General features: G+C 35.3%; 1 protein-coding gene across 1 annotated transcript in view; it reads right to left on the bottom strand.

Moving 5' to 3' along the window:
* Nucleotides 1–17,573, bottom strand: part of TMTC2 (transmembrane O-mannosyltransferase targeting cadherins 2) — an 850,034-nt gene that overhangs the window by 249,758 nt on the left and 582,703 nt on the right. The window lies entirely within an intron of this gene.

Below are 17,573 nucleotides of genomic sequence, written 5' to 3' on the forward strand. Positions count from 1 at the left end.
CCCGCGTAGCATAATGTTGACTGTTCTTAATTAATGTCTCGGTTTGATCTCTATCGACTTTAACTGGTCTACCCAACAGTGGAGCATTGTCCAGTGTGAAATCTCCAGCACGAAACTTCGCCAGCCACTTTTGACATGTTCAATCAGTCATAGCACCTTCTGCAAACACTACACAAATCTTTTTTTGCATTTCAGTTGCGTTTTTACCTTTCTTGAAATAATAAAGCATAATATGCCAAAAATGTTGTTTTATGCCATTTTCAATATTAAAATGGCTACACAAAAATTCACCAATTTTGATAAGTTTTTTTAAAATTCATGCTGCTATGATGCTGTCACAATACAATCTAACAAAATTGTTTCGAATGTAGTTAAAGACAACTAGCGCTACTAGAGCCATCTTACAGAAAAAAACAAAAAAACTTATGGGCCAACCCAATACAATGTAAGGGAAGATTTCAAAAACAATGAGGTAGCACATCTCTGATTTATCATGCACAGTTTTTAGTGCTAAAGACTAAAGTCAGGCAGAGAAAGACAAATATTATATGACATTGCTTATATGTGGAATCTAAAAAAATGGTACAAATGAACTTATTTACAAAACAGAAATAAAGTCACAGATGTACAAAATAAACTTATAGTTACCAAGGGGGAAAGGGGTGGGGAGGGATAAATTGGGAGATTGGGATTGACATACATACACTACTATATATAAAATAGAACCAACTGTAAGAACCAACCGTATAACAGAGAACTCTACTCAATACTCCATAATGACCTATATGGGATCTAAAAAAGAGTGGATATATGTATAACTGATTCACTTTGCTGTACAGCAGAAGCTAACACAACATTGCGAATCACCTATACTCCAATAAAAATTAATTTTAAAAAAAAGAATGCCCAGAAAAAAAAAGAAGACTAGTGTCGCTACCCATATTTTAATATTCAAAAGTACCTACTAGGATTATCCAGTATGGCCAACACAATATTGAAATAGAACAAAGTTGGAGTTCTGGCACTGTCTGATTTCAAGACTTACCATAAAGCTACAGTAATCAAGACAGTGTGGTATTGGGGGGGAGAAAAGACAGATTAATGGTATAAAATAGAGAACCCAGAAACAGACCCCATAAATATGGTCAACTGATCTTTGAGAAAGGAGCAAAGACAATATGATGAAGAAAAGATAGTCTTTTCAATAAACAGTGCTGGACAACTAGACATCTATATGCAAAAAAAGAAAAAGAAAAAAAAAAGAATGTGGGCATAAACCTACATCCTTCACAAGAATTAATCTGAAATGGATGATAGACCATTGGTAAGATGAAAAATTATAAAACTTCTAGAAGTTAAAGTAAGAGAAAATCTAGGTCACCTTGGGTTCAGCAATGACTTTTAAGATGCAATACCAAAGACATGATCTGTGAAAGAAAGAATTAATAAGCTGGACTTAATTAAAATTAAAAATTTCTGCTTTGTGAAAGATACTGTGAAAAGAATGAAAAGGCAAGCCACAGACTGTGAGAAAATATTTGCCAAAGACGTATCTGATAAAGGACTTATTTAAAATATACAAAGAATTCTTAAAACTCAACAATAAGAAAAACAACTGGTTAAAAAGTGGGCCAAAGACCTTAAGAGACACCTCACCAAAGAAGAAAGACAGATGGTAAATAAGCATATGAAAAGATGTTCTATGTCATATGTCGTAAGGGAAATGAAAATTAAAACAACCAGATATCACTACATACCTATTAGAATAACCAAAATCCAAAACACTGACAACACCAAATGCTGAAGAGGATGTGGAACAACTGAATCTCTCATTCATTGCTGGTGGGGATGCAAAATGGCATAAACACTTTGAAAGACAGTTGGTGCTTTCTTTCAAAACTGAATTTACTCTTACCATAGTCCAGCAATAGTGCTTCTTAGAATTTAACCAAAGGAGTTGAAAATTTATGTCCATACAAAAACCTGCACACAAATGTTTACAGCAGCTTTATTTGTAATTACTAAAACTTGGAAGCAACCAATATGTTCTTCAACAGGTGAATGGCTAAACTGTGGTATATCCAGAAAATGAAATATTCCTTAATGCTAAACTAAAACAAAACAAAACAAAAACACACACACACCAAAAACATGAGCAATCAAGCCATGAAAAGACATGGAGGGACCTATTCACTTACATATTACTAACTGAAAGAAATCAGTCCGAGAAGGCTACATGCTGTATGGTTTCAACTATGTGACATTCTGGAAAAGGCAAAACTATGGAGACAGTAAAAAGATTGTGATTGCCAGGGGTTAAGAAAGGAGAGATGAAGAGGTGGAGAACAGAGGATTTGGGGGGCAGTGAAACTAACTCTGTATGATACTATAATGAAGGATAGATGCCATTACACATTTGTCCAAACGCATAAAAGGTACCACTAAAGGTGAATCCTAATGTAAACTATGGATTTTGAGTGATAATCATGTGTCATTGTAGGTTCATCGGTTATAACAAACATAACACTCTGGTGAGGGATGCTGGTAGTGGGAGAGGCTATGTATGTGTGGGGGTAGGTGGTATAGAGGAAATCTCCCTACCTTTCACTCAATTTTGTTATGAATCTAAAATTGCTCTAAAAATTTTTATTAAAAAATAAAAAGTACTTGGGATTTATCCCCAGGCAGACCCAGGTTTTCTGTGAGGCTAAAGTAAGCTTACTGAGAAAAATCCTAAAATTACATGATTGAATATTTAAAGGAATAGTGTATATGACTTGATTAATAAAATTTAATTCCATTACAAAAGTCAAATTTAAGTTTATTATACATATTTTATATATTCTTATGTCAATGCTCTTGCCATATAATAACATATTCAAATAACTTTAATAATATTATGCTAACATGCTTGGATATTTACTATTTATTTGCCAAAGAGTCAGCTGAATATTGTACATATTATTTCATTTAAATATTATAATAATCTTTAAGGTGAGTATATTGCTGTTTTCCCTTAAGGGCACTGCCCTTTGTTGTGGTGAAATAACCCACTTAAAATTGACTTCCATTTTTCTTTTTACTCTAAGACAGATACAGAAAATACTTGAGCCTTTTGTGCAAACCCTCTTAATAAAATCTTTCATTTTAAGGTTGATTCAATACCTCTTCCTAATTAAAAAAAAAAAACTCTTAATCAAGGTTCTTTCAAGAAACCCCTTCTTAACAACTTCCTGCCTCACTCAAAATAAAAACTAAACTGCTTATTACGAAGTTTAAGTCTAGACGGTCTGAAGCCCCATTAGCTTTCAGATCTTTGAAGATCATGTTCTTCTTTAAATATGCCAGATAAACTATTATCTCTGGGCCTTTACATTTGCTGTTTCCTCTTCCAGAAACAATCTTTGCCCAGGACTTACTCTTTCACATCCTCAAGGTCTTTACTCTCAGTGAGTTCATCCCTGGCTACCCTATCTAAAATCAACCCATCCAAACATCTCAATCCATTGCCTGGGTACTTTTTTTTTTTTTTTTTTCGGTATGCGGGCCTCTCACCGTTGTGGCCTCTCCCGTTGCGGAGCACAGGCTCCAGACGCACAGGCTCAGCGGCCATGGCTCATGGGCCCAGCCGCTATGCGGCATATGGGATCTTCCCGGACCAGGGCACGAACCCGTGTCCCCTGCATCGGCAGGCGGACTCTCAACCACTGAGCCACCAGGGAAGCCCTGCCTGGGTACTTTTTATCCTTAATGTTTTCCATTGACTAACTTAATAAATCTACTTATTTATCTTATTTATTCTCTGCCTCTTCCTCTACCATCTCCAAGTTTACCTGGCCCATATTAGGTGCTTAATAAATATTTTTGAGTAAACTACTTCAACAGAAGCCAATATTCTGCTTAAAAGTGAACAATTAAAATAAAAAACAAGAAAATGATACCTATTTTATCACTATGTAATATTGTTCCAGGAGTTCTACATATGCTAAAAAACAAAACAATGACATCTAACAATTAGAAAGAAGAAAATAACATCTGTTTTTAGATGGTTATGACCATCTTTTTTGTATTATAACCTACAGCTTTCATACAACATACAAAAGTAGAATAAAGAAACATTAATATTCATTAGGGATTTCAATAAGCTGACCAAGTATATGTAATAATTCATATCTTGCTTATATTTTAGAATAAAATAAAAAGTTGGAAGACCAGACCTTATCACAATAGCATCCAAGATACATATCTTAAGATAAAATTTAAAAGAAATTATAGACTTCATATGAATAAAACTATGAAAACTCAGTGAGAAACAAAAGAAAGCATTAATAAACTGATGAGAAAATACAATATTAAGATGTCACTATATGCAAATTAATTCCATATTAACTTTGGCCAGAGTAAATTCCAGATCAATTACGCCATGAAAAATTAAAAGATTAAACCAAAAATAAGTAGAAAGATAGAAAATTATTTCTCCAATATTAAAGTTAGGGTAGCTACTCTCAACATGAAAGTAAAGAAACCAAAACCACAAAGGCAAATTTTGATGTATTTAAACTATATTTTAAAACTCCTATTTAAAAATCATGTTAAGCAAAATATATACAGACAACAAACCAGGAAGAAATATTTGTAACATATGGGAAAGCCAAAGGTTGCTTATTCTCACTATGGAAATTGTACTTGGAAAAAAATAAGAAAAATATGTTTACCTCCTATGTCAAGGAAAATAGATATTCACAGAATAAATTAAAACAACGCTGTAACATATTACAAAGCCTTTTTCCCTTACGAGGAACAAAGACATGTTAATGGAATACCTAGTGCTGCTGAGCTTACATTACAAAGGGCACCTGTGTACTATTTGTGGGACTATAAAGCAAGACTACTTTGGGGGGACAATCTGGCAAAGAGTTTCAAGACCTTATAAGTGTTTCTATGATTTATCCCATAGATTCACTTTGGAAAGTGTGTTTCAGGAAAATGATCATAAGAATATTTTTTACTATTTTTATCTAGAACTGTGAAATGTTGGAAACAATCCAAAACTTTATATAAATAATATAATATATAAGCTTATATTTTAAGGACTTTGCAAGAGGAAAATTCTCATGATGTAAAGTTAAATGAAAAAGTGGACCTCAGCATTGTGCTTACTGATGATCTTAATTTTACACAATATGAATATATATTAGCTATTAGATGTACCTAATATATAAGCACTAAATAGAAATTATTGTTTTTAAATGCTTTTGTGTGCTATTTTTCTTGATAAGCATAAGCTTACTAACTTATTTTGGTTTTGAAACAGAAGTTTATGAATATATTTTACATCAGTTGGGTTGGGGAAAGATGGGAATAAAGATGATTGTGTCCTCTTTCCATCCTAAGAAATTATGGTGTTGAGTGGAGTGGGTAAGATGAGTGATTCAGTAGTCAAACTACGGGCTCCCATCCCAATCAGCTTCCTATCAGCTGTGTGAATTCAGACAATCACTGAGAGTCTCTGCCTCAGTTCTCTTACCTGTAAAGTGGGAATAATAATAATAGTGGCCTCATTGACTTGTGGGAGCACTGAAATAGTTAATGCCTATAAAGCTCTTAAAACCATCTTAGGACATAGCAAGCACCACGTAAGTGTTAGCAATTATCATCATTGTTAGCACAACTCTACTGAACTGACAGAACCCTCAGGCAGTCATTTATTCCAATCCCCAATGTCTAGTCTCAATCCTGTGCTTTGAATATTATTTTAAGGAGTGAAAATGTATTAGGAACATCATGCCACAGTGGTGGGTGGCAGCATTAAGTCAAGTCAGATCAAGCTGGCAGCTAAGTTTTATATGCTCTGTGAAACCAAATTTCTCTCAAAGGAAGAATTTTTTTTAGCAGATGTCTGAGTAACATGGAAGGCGGATGGCAGACTATTTACTAGATTTAATAATATGTGGCTCAATAGCCACGAACTTGCTGATAAAATCAGGATTGTTGAAAGGTACAGCTCATTTAGAGATACGTACGTACTAGAAACAGCACAACGTACACCTCCTATGTGGTTCACTCGCCTGCTGACATTTCTCTATGATTAATCAGACACAAAACCTCTGGACTGGAAATGACTGAACCAATGCACATTTTTCCCTTTGTGTGTGTTCCATGTTCTCTTTTCAATGTAGAATTCCAAACCGAACTATGGGTACAGAGACATTAAAAATTCCATGTGGAATTTTCAAGCAATGAGGCAGGGTAATTTATTGAGTTATTAATTTGTATTCTGTTCTCACTGAATTCTTCCATCCCCACATTCCCGTCAGGTATCCGGATCTTTTTGCCCCTTTATCTCCAAAGAGGTTTGTGGTTACAGGGCTCAAAGCATTAATTGCCTGCAGATTCCCTCCTCAGCTTTTGTGTTTTGAAAACTAGATTTCAAGGATGAGAAGGTAATGATAGGGTAAAGAGGAACAAGAATATTTTTGACAAATGTTGGAAAAAGCAAAAATGAGAGGGAAAATGCTGAGAGTCATCACAACTAAGGGTAACGGAGGTTGCTGTATCCTGAGAATAGCTGGGAACACATTTCCTGAATAGTTGGGAACACATTTCCTATCTCTGGCAGCACCCCATTATGTGGCAGGACTTCAGCTGGAGACTGCATTAGGGAAGCTGGACCTACCACGTGGACTATAGTCTTGGAAAAGATACCCGTCCCCACATTTGATATAAAAGCAACAGATATGATTATCCCCAAGCTTCAACAAGCAGTGTATCAGCAGCTACACAGACAGACTGAGGACCATCTTCTATTTGCCAGGTTTTTGTACACCACCAAGAAGAGAGCGTGCCCCCAATAATCAAATGACTAATTTTACAAGTCTGACTTCCTATAAGTTCCAAGTCCGACTTAATCATATGTGTATATGCGTGTATGTATGACATTTCTTGCCCATCTGAATTTATAGACAATGACTCATAACTTATAAAAATGTAATATATCAATATGACTGCATATGAGAAGCATACTCATAACACATATGAAAAGTTCCAAACTTTTATCTCCATGATTCCCAAGTCGTTGCAAGACTGAATGAGAGCTTATGTTGTGTCTTTGGATCAAATGTAGAAGGGTAGTAATAAAGATATGATTGCATTCTATTTTCCACTTTAAAGAAAATGATAGGTTTCTTTTCAAAGTCACAAGTTAAATTGCCACATTGATTTTTTTTTCAAAGGAGCAGAGTTGAAGCTAAATGATACACTACTTGTGTATTTTATGAACTATCTAGTGAAAGGAGTCATAATACTGAAATTTAGCATCCTTTATTATCTATTGAGAAAGTCAAGCCCATTCTTTACAAAAGACTGTGTGACAGCATTGAAGAATAAGTAACAAATCATTATGATTTCCTTTGCTATTCATTGAAGGAATGATAATCATAATTAATGTGCATGTAATCTGTAATTTCATAGACGTGAGGCCATATATTAAGCATTAATTATAAGACGTTCAATTCCTTCATCTATTAAAATGCCCAGCGATTCCCTTTAAGTCCCAGCTTTCAAAGAACCACTTGGCCATTCTCTTACTTTCAAGGTGAATCTGGGGTATGATAGATCTTTCAATCAGTAAGAGAGAAAAGGAAATGCAAATTGTTTTTCCTAATCTCTGTGCTCTCCCAGCATCATATTAGAGAAATGTTGCATAACTTTCTTAGTCTGCCACAACCTATATCTCTGACAGAGGGAGATAAATTTTTCACTCCAAAAGTACTCACTTAATGATTGGAAAAGTCGCTTAGTCTTCATGAAGCAACTTCTCCTGTACTGAAAGCATCTCTTCAAGAGAACATGTCTTTTGAAATCCTGATTCTAGAGTTATTTTCCATAGTCGACTATTTTGATGCCTAAAATTTATTGCTCTAGTATAGATTGACAACAAGGAGTATTACTGAAAATTATTGGGTTTTTTGTGAGAGATTTAAGACTGGGTTCAAATACATAAGTTAACTTTACCTAAAGCACTCATATCACCTTTTACTTTTGGACCAAGCTGTATCACAGTTCACAGTGATTCAGATGCTTAAAGTCACATTATTTTCTGCGGTTGACAGTGCAAGAGCTAGGCTTCAGACAGCTTCTCGTGTCCAAAGGCCTGATCCGCTGTGTCAGTAAAGCGGGAGCACTGTCATAGCATATTATGACATCTGTGATTTGTCTTCCTGACAACATCACAGTCTTTTGATTTACATGAACAGGACTTAAAATAAATGAGTGGAATATTCCCCAAGGCATATAATCAATTGCATCTGTTGCAATCTTGGTATTTCCTTTGCCCTGTTTATACCATTACTGCCTCTACTGAAGCAGTATTATCATTAAGTGTTTCCATGAATATGTCCTGGCACCAGCTCATAGCACCACTGCTATACTACAAACACTCTCAGCCTCAAAGGACCACGGCTGCATTAGCATTACTCCAATACCATACTGATTGTGATAAATGTTATGAGAGAAAAGAATATACATTTCTTATTGCAATTTCTTTGTATTTTTGTGTTTGATGACGTAACAGCAAACTGTGTGGAGACGAAGTCATCTGTGAGGTAATCTTGCTGTACTGCAAAATAATGTAAAAATAAATGACTGGGTGTTTCTGAACAATATTCTCTGAAGTCTATAAAAATTGGAAGCATTCGACTTTGTTGTAGTAAGATTAAGAAATGTCAGACAGGAAAATGTGCTTTGCATTTAAAACAAACATATGGTGGAATCAGATAATATTTGTGCAACAAGATGTATTCCTAGAAAATGACTATATCTTTGTATATATAGTTTAATCAGTTTACCTTATGGACAGGCTCTACTAATTTATATGCCCTATATCCATTTTGGGGAAAAGATCAGGCTGAAAACAAGAGGGATTAATATCCATAGGAAAAAAAAAAGATGAAAGAAAAGCTATTCTTTAAAACTAAACAACAGAAATGAAGCCTATAAACTTTCTAGGTTTCCCTGAATGTTTGATTTAATTTAAAAATAGTATCATATACCTTATTATATGTTTTAGTACTTAGGATGGCTCATAAATAAAGACAAGTTTTCACAAAGATTTTTTTTCATAATTAAATGTCATTATTCAAACCTATATAAGATGTTCCTAGTAAAAATGAAAGAAACCTGGTAATGAAATGATTCCATTCTATGCAATATAAGAATCCTTTGTATTAAATCTTATATAGAAATAAGATTTTGCTTTTCATGTTGCAAAATATATTAAAGTTTTATTGTTCTACCGATTTTAAAATATATCCAGTAGCTTATGTTAGATTTAATATGACTTTGCAAATGCTTACTAAGAAATGAAGAAAGTAGTGGTTAGGGTATTTTTCAAATAAAAGAAAAAACTTCAATGTTAAATGAATGTTAAATTTTTATCCTTAGTTTGAATATTGCGGATGCAATGAAATATCTTCTTAAATTTCTGCTAGTATTTAAGATGAAAAATTCTCTAAATTAATCTGACTGAATTTCCTACCATTAGTAACATCTGGTATTAAAAACTTTCAAAACTGAACCTAATAGTAAACTATTCAAATATTTAACATTTAAAACATTATACAGTAGAAGTGTTTTTATTTTTAAAATAAATTTCAGAGGTTTTAATTTTTTTGTTTTATCTTCTCATTTCCTAATCCCCAAAGTATCCAAATACAAGCAAAATATTAAGTACAAAAATATACATCTTTATTAGTGGCAACCTAATAGAGTCATTAAAATAAAAATAAATTCACATGTATATAAATATACATATGTGGGGCTTCCCTGGTGGCGCAGTGGTTGAGAGTCCGCCTGCCAATTCAGGGGACACGGCTTCGTGCCCCCGTCCGGGAGGATCCCACATGCCGCTGAGCGGCTGGGCGCGTGAGCCATGGCCGCTGAGCCTGCGCGTCCGGAGCCTGTGCTCTGCAACGGGAGAGGCCGCAGCGGTGAGAGGCCCGCGTACAGAAAAAAAAAAAAAAAAAAAATATATATATATATATATATATATATGTATGTGTGTGTGTGTGTGTGTGTGTGTGTGTGTGTATATATATATATGTACACATACATATGTGTATAATGCATTAGTGGTTATTTGTGCAAAGGGAAAATCTCTGATTTATTAATGTCACCAGTTTCACCACTATCACACGACTTTATCATTATGACATGACTAGAACCATCCTGTAAAGTTTTGTCATTAGCCAGCTTCACATTTTATCCAAGGAACAACAGGGTCATGGAGAACAGAGACTGGGGCAAAGAAACACTGGAGGAACCAGGGCAAACACTCGCCCTCTCAACCTTGTTAACTGACTAGCAAGCTTGAGTGAGAGCTGCATGAAACCCTCCAGTGGGTTTCCATGTCCCTCAGAGTCAATGTCGAAATTCTTACAATAACCTACAATATCCTACATGATCTGACCCCATGAGTTCTGTGACCCTGTACCCTCTACACACCCCTTGCTTTTCCATCTCCAGTCCCACTGCAATGCTAGAAGCTCTAAGAACTTGCCAAGTATACTACCACTCAGGACTTTGCACTTGTTCTTCCCTCTGCCTGGAACATTCGTGCCACAGGTATATCACTGTAGCTCAAACCTTCACCTTCTTCAAGTCTTTGTTGAGTAGATTTTTTCAGTGAAAATATCCAGTGCCACTATCAACTTACCTAACTACCCCTGAGCACTCCCTCCCCTCCCCTTCTGTTTATTTCTCTTTAATAGACCGTATACCTTATAACTTACTATATAGTTTCCTTAGTTTTTAACGTATTGCCTGATTTCCCCACCAGAATGTAAGCCCTTTAAGAATGGGGATTTGAGGTGGAGGACGTCTGTGTTTTACTTTCTTATACCCCCAGCACATTTGGCACAGAGAAGACACTCAAAATATCTGGTAGTATGTTGAATTGGGAAGATTGTGGAATAAAAATCAAATTTAAGAATCAAAAAGTATTTCATTTTCTTGCTAATAAACACACCAGAGGATTGCTTCTTAAGAAGCAAACTTCTGAAAATGCAGTATACTGATTATTCCTTTTTGGTCACTTCCAAGAAGGCCAAATCTTGAGACCAAGTTGCTTTATTTTAAATGATGAAAATACTGTACAACAAAGTCTGGGCTGTAAAATTCTCTGACTCCAGGTTTTACCCTTTATTCTGTCACTGGCAGAAACTGGATTATACCTGAGCATCCTTCCAACGACTAAAGAACACTCTACCAAAATACTGATTTCTTAAAGCTGTTGTATGCAACCAGAGATTTTGTGATATACAAAATGTTTACAGTCCAAAAGATAACCTACTTATAGGAGTACTTCCATTCAAGGTTACTGGACTATTTACACATAAGATCACTGAAACATTATAAACTGCAAATCAAAAGCCAAGAGTGTATTATGGCATTCCCTGCCGAGTGAAAAGAAAAGGTGAAGCTCATTCTATCTTAGGAACTGATACTAGGATAGAAAAAAACAAGTTCTATAAATATAATCTTGGACCTGGAAAGAACCAAGGAGATCATTTTCCCTAATTCCTTCCTTTCATAAATGTCCAGCATGTAAGAGACAGTAAGGAGATGTTTGAGGAATAAAATTAAGGAAATTGGAAACAATTATATGATTTGTCTTAATTCATATTAAGTGGCAGAAGCAGGAATAGAACCAGACCTCCTTATTTTTTACCCACAGCAATAACTTGAAGAAGTAGAAAGCTGAAATGAGAATTATAAGAATTAGTTAATTCTGAAGTATAATCTTCCTTTTTTTAAAAAAAAAAGGGACAATTCTGACAAAGAAGAAAATAGACTAGAAAAATGTTTCCAAACTTACATAATTAAAAAAAAAATCCATATTCCCTAAAGTCCCATCATGGACAAGGCAAATCAGAGTCGGAAGGTGAGCAACCTAGAAATATGTCTTTTTAACATGTACCCCCAGTGATTGAACTTAACCTAGTTTGGGAGACAATATTGGGAAACAATAGACAATGGCCAGGTAATTCCATATCTTTTGGTCCCACAACCAATCAATGACAACAATTAAAAAGACTACTTTTGCTAACAGACCTGTTATGGAGAGTGAAGAACCAAAAATTGCACAATTTACTTCAGGATGAATCCTCACCCACCAGCCGTAAGACAAATGATTTATCATTAATGCTTCAATATCTTGTACTCAAGCCACAGAGGGTATGTCTTTGTTTCTCCTCAACCCCCTTCTCTCTAGCTTTCTTTTTCTGAGTTTCTCAGTGCAAAGAAAGTCCTCAGAATCTATAGATAGAAGCAAAGTTTAATCTCAAAAAATCTCAGCTATCTGTAGTTAAGCTTGAGCGTATTAGGAATTCATGTTAATTTGTCAAAATTCAAATATAATGTGTACTTTCTCAAATGTTGCATACTTCTCAACAGATGTTCATACATCCATAGAGCCATGCTAACTTTAGACACAAGTTAATTTTGTGGAGTTTGTCGACCTTAATTCAAAGAAAAAAAAAGATAAAGACCTATTTAAAAATGAACTAGTTCTAAAAAGAATTTTAAAAAATGTTGTCTTATGAAGTTTCTCATGATGATTATTTCCCTATTTTTATTTGAAACAAAATTTTCAAAAGCACTATTGGTTTGTCAAATTATCATACTTGGTCTTTATCTCTACTTTCCTACAGACAAAAACTCCAGAAAAGAAGGAAAAAAGTGCCAGGTAAAATTTTACATAAAGTATTCATAGTCATCATCAATAGCATTATCACTGTTCAACACATCAAGTGAGAAGTTAGAATTAATTTTCCATGATGCAAGGATGATCACAGTATAGAAGGAGAACATGACATATTCAGGAAAAAAAATATGAACTAAAAAAAGTAGTAATTTCTTAAAGAAAGGGAGGGATTTTCGAAAGGCTTTTCTGAAAAGCATGCCAGAATAGACCTTTAGGCAAGTGTTCACAAACTTTGAAGTACAGACAGTCCCCTACTTATGATGGTTCAACTTACAATTTTCTAACTTTATGGTGGTGCAAAATCGATATGTGTTCATTCAGTAGAAATCATACTTGAATTTTGAATTTCAACCTTTTGAAATATGGTACCATACTCCCTTGTGTATGCTAGACTAGCAAAATATGGTACCATACTCCCTTGTGATGACTAGCAAAATATGGTACCATACTAGCAAAATATGGTACCATACTCCCTTGTGATGCTAGACAGAGGCAGTGACTGACAGCGCCAAGTCAGTCATGTGGGTAAACAACCAGTGCATTCACAACCATTCTGTACCCATACAACCATTCTGCTTTTCACTTCCAGTACAATAGTCAATAAATTACATGAGATATTCAACACCTAATTATAAAATAGGTTTTGTCTGAGATAATTTTGCCCAACTACAGGCTAATGTAAGTGTTCTGAGTACATTTAAGTAGGCAAGGCTAAGCTATGATGTTCGGCAGGGTAGGTGTATTAAGTGCATTTTTTTAAAAATATTTATTTATTTATTTGGTTGCACAGGGTCTTAGTCGCAGCACATGGGCTCCTTAGGTGTGGCATGCGAACTCTTAGCCGCAGCATGAACGCGGTATCCAGTTGCCCGACCAGGGATCGAACCCGGGCCCCCCTCCACTGTGAGCGTGGAGTCCTATCCACTACGCCACCAGGGAAGTTCCTAAATACATTTTTGACTTAAGATGGGTTCATCAAGACATAACCATATCATGAGTCAAGGAAGATCTGTACAATAAAACCAACAGTCTTCTCTACATATACATATTTTAGGGTTTGGACTCCATAGATTCTGATTAAATAGATTCGTCATGTAACTCAGGAATCTGCATTCTAACAAATAACTTAGGTAGTGTTGGGACTAAAAGTTTGGATATTTCAAACTATAATTTAGCTTATTTAATTCAAACAATATCACTTTTGAAAATTACACAGCAGACTTAAAGAAACAGTGGTGTACTTGGGTACACCATGTTCCCAACTAGGTGTCTCAGTGCCACAAACACTCTTTTCTGCCCGAATTCAGTCCCAAAGATAAATGGAAAATATAACTATCCATGTTCTGTTCTTGGTCCTAATACTAACAAAGTAACATTTGGCCTGGGCTGACACCTCTTCTCACTAGATCAGAAAATGTAGTTTCAAACAAAGATCTTTAGAGTAATGTTTTCTCTGGATCATCCAATTCTGACTCCCAATAAAACCAGAAAGCTTATCTCTTAAAATGCTCATTTCCATATCAGATGGCTTGTTTGTTGAACACATTGGACCAAGTGCAAACCATCGTATGCCTCCTAGGTCCAATTTGCTCATTTACAAGATGCTACAAAAAAGAATGTATTATGAGTAGTAACCAAATATGGAGTTACTTTAAGAAAAGTTTTATGAGAAAGTCCCTCCAAGCTCCTCCTTTGGAGGTTAAGCAATTTCTTTCAGTCTACTCTTTTATTTATACTTATGAAACCAGTTAGAGCCATTTCCTTTACTGAATAAACCCTAGCTCTTAAGATAGGTGTTTTACAAACATCAAGGGAGGTGGTGACGAACACTCCCGCCTACCATGCCTTTCCTTTTCACAATTGTGCTTCTCAGAAGAGGTCAAGCTTTGTCAGAATTCAGGGCACTCATAATGATTGTTCTTTTCCCTCAGATCATACTAGATATAAGCCAAAGCTGGTAATAAGAATCAAGGATTTCGGGCTTCCCTGGTGGCGCAGTGGTTGAGAGTCCGCCTGCCGATGCAGGGGACTCGGGTTCGTGCCCCGGTCCGGGAAGATCCCACATTCCGCGGAGCGGCTGGGCCCGTGAGCCATGGCCGCTGAGCCTGCGCGTCCAGAGCCTGTGCTCTGCAACGCAAGAGGCCACAACAGTGAGAGGCCCGCGTACCGCAAAAAAAAAAAAAAAAAAAAAAAAAAGAATCAAGGATTTCATCAGGTATAGTAAATATATCTTCACTGTTCCTGTCATAATGCAGAAAATGCGAAGTTTCAGTGTTTGGAAGGAGGCAACTATAGAAATTAGATTTGTCTTTTAAAATTTATGAATACATGACTCAATCTAATGTAAAAAATGAAACGCTCCTATTAAACATTAACATAGAACCTTAAATAAACTTAATAAAAAAAAACTTCTGGGTTGAAATCTCTAGTTTTTGATTAAACATGAAAAAGAGATTCTAGGTAGAAGCAGGATATTTTAATAGCCAGGGGATTATTTGTTCGTCATAGGCAGCATTTATAAAACCATGGTAAAGAGACTTAGATTCTAGTTTTAAGTTTTTGACTCACTAGGTACATGACCTGGAACCTCATTTACTTTCTTTAGACCTCACATTCCTTATCTTTAGTGATAAGTTTATTACTGTCAGCAATCTCTAGGTACTTTAACAAGTTGAAGACTCTCATTCTAGATTAATCAGAGAAGGGTTTTTACTGCTACTTTCATTGAGCAGTTTATAAAAAGAAATGCCTGCTCTGGTTAGCAAACAAGGAAAAGAAAAGAACTTCCAAGAGACTACTCAGAATCACTTCAGAATCTTACTTCTTAAGCCAAGTGACTGGAAACATGTTATACTGATTTAATTTGGATAAAAACATACTTTTCAGCATCTAATGGAAAGAAAATTTAGCTGATTAAAGAGTGTTCAAAGAGCTTTAGGACTTCAAACAGTTCTTACAAATCATTTTACTGATTTTAAGTATTTGATTCCAGCATGTGGGTTAAATTGTATAAGAGTATAAACAGGTCAAATATTAAGCTAGTAAAGGCTTGAGAAAAAACAATTTAGGTTTTTGCTTCCCCCCAGTTGTCTGTAATTGAATTATCTGCAAATGTGGAAAGGTTTTCCTGTCCCTTACATATACTACAAAACTTAACAAAATGTCAGATTTTTCTGTCCTTCTTCACTTATTATTATTAAAATGTTTAACTGAAAAGACTTAATATAGATGAATATCAAAAAGACTCATGAATAATTTTTGACTGCTTTAAGAAACATTCTAATTATGTAACTTTAGGTGAGGGGACACTTTAGAATCCATGTATCTGCACTCTTCAATTTATAGATGAAAGAAACAAAGCACATTGAGGTAAAGTGACTTATCCAAAATCAGATGTTTAGTGACCAAGCAAGGCTAAATTAGGGTCTCCTTACACCTAAAGCTCTTCTCTTTTCACTACTTTGTTATTGCCAAGGTTTTATAAATTGGTAAGGGAGAAACAGGTGCCAATGTCTGAAACGTATGGAAAACGCTGCATATTTATTCCTCTTCTCAGAACTTCACTAAGATCTTTAGTGAAAGAAAAATTTCACATACTTGATTTTGTTCAAGTCAATGGCCTCACTCTTCCTCTGCTACCCATTGTCACTGTGCCTACATATATTGCTATTTAATATATTATTATATTTACTATGCAATCTTTAGAGTATTTGCCTCAGCCTATAGCCAGATTTTGTCCTAAAATTTATAAACCAAAACAGCTATACTACTTTACTAATATTAATCATAGAAATGTAGATAAAATACCTAGAAATGGATTTTTTAAAAAATGCTAGTCCAGGGAATGAAGAACATAAATTTAGGCCAAAGTTATCTGTACAGTTATACTTAACAGGAATTCTGGATTGAATGTGTTAGAGCAACTGAGCACACTTCTGATATTTGTTCAACTGACTGCATGAAATCAACTCACCCAAGGCCTAGGCTTAATAATTGAGGTTCTAGAACTTCTTTGGTAAAATGTAGATGAAAGAATTCAAAGACTTAGGAAGATAGGATTGTTGACAGGGATGTACCATATAAGACCTAGTCATGCATCCCCTAGATGGCTCGGAAGACTTTCCTTATCAAAGCATTGAGAGCTAATAGGGGAGGGAAGCACAGGCATGCCTTGAGAAGTTCACTGTCCTCTGCAGAACAGACCTTCATGTCATCGGACTCAACATCCTACCTATTAATTGCAAAGGGATCCATTCTGCCTTTATGGATCACAAAATGGATACTATCTGCACTGTCTTTGGTGATGGCTAATTCAACATGGGATCTGTTTCAGACAGACTCTGGGGTAACCCTAATGAGTCCCACCTCCTGGTGTTCATTTCTTTGTGTAATACCTTGCCCATGAGTATGGATGGTACCTATGACTTGCTTCCAACAGATACAATATAGTGAAGGTAATGGATGTCTCTTTGGTGGTTATACATTATATGGCTAAGGTTATGGGCAGCCACTCCCATTATATAAATATATAAATATAAATAAATAAATATATATATTGCATCTTGCTAGAAGACAGGCTACTGACTCACTATATGGTCTTTGATGAAGCAAATGGTCAGGTTGTTGAAGTCCACAAATCAAGAAACTACAGGATTCCTCTAGTAACCAAGGGCAGCTCCAGTTGATAGCCAGAAAAACAATCTGGGGCCCTCAATCACAGAGCTACAAGGAAATGAATTCCAACAATCTGAATGAGTTTGGAAGTGAATTCTCTCCTGGTTGACCCTCCAGATGTGAGTACAGCTTGTTTGAT

Source organism: Lagenorhynchus albirostris, chromosome 11 (genome assembly GCF_949774975.1).
Source record: "Lagenorhynchus albirostris chromosome 11, mLagAlb1.1, whole genome shotgun sequence".
Classification (NCBI taxonomy): Eukaryota; Metazoa; Chordata; class Mammalia; order Artiodactyla; family Delphinidae; genus Lagenorhynchus; species Lagenorhynchus albirostris.